The sequence below is a fragment of the Amblyomma americanum genome, chromosome 4, assembly GCF_052857255.1.
Source record: "Amblyomma americanum isolate KBUSLIRL-KWMA chromosome 4, ASM5285725v1, whole genome shotgun sequence".
Taxonomy (NCBI): domain Eukaryota; kingdom Metazoa; phylum Arthropoda; class Arachnida; order Ixodida; family Ixodidae; genus Amblyomma; species Amblyomma americanum.
The window spans coordinates 125,441,146-125,441,590 of record NC_135500.1 but is presented as its reverse complement, the minus strand read 5'-3'; positions in this window follow the sequence as shown (position 1 = coordinate 125,441,590).

The following is a 445-nucleotide window of genomic DNA, read 5'->3' as shown; positions in this document are numbered from 1 at the left end:
CGCTGTCCAACCACCTTCACAGCGTGGATTGGAGCCACAATTTCTAGTTGCGCAGTAAAAATTTTTTATAAGAGATTCAATGGGTTTATTTTGTATATCTGCTGCGCAACGACATTTAGCGGCTAAATCCCGGAACTCCAAAACATTTAATCGATACAGTGCTGGTTTATCCACGGTGTTTTCTCAAAGTGAATCTGCTTTGTGAAAAAGGCACAAAAGTAGCTAACGAAACCGATATCCTTGTTATGCCACTTCATAACTTGCTTCCTTATACATCTTAGCACCTACCGTTCGCCACTAAGTAGAAGGCATCAAAGTTGAATGCCAGTATATACACTTTCGACTTCAATCAGGAGCATACTCCACGCTGCTAACAATGTGATCCTTAACTCTGGTACGTGCTCGTGCAGCGCACGTTTTGAATAAAAAGATGTGACGGGCAGCT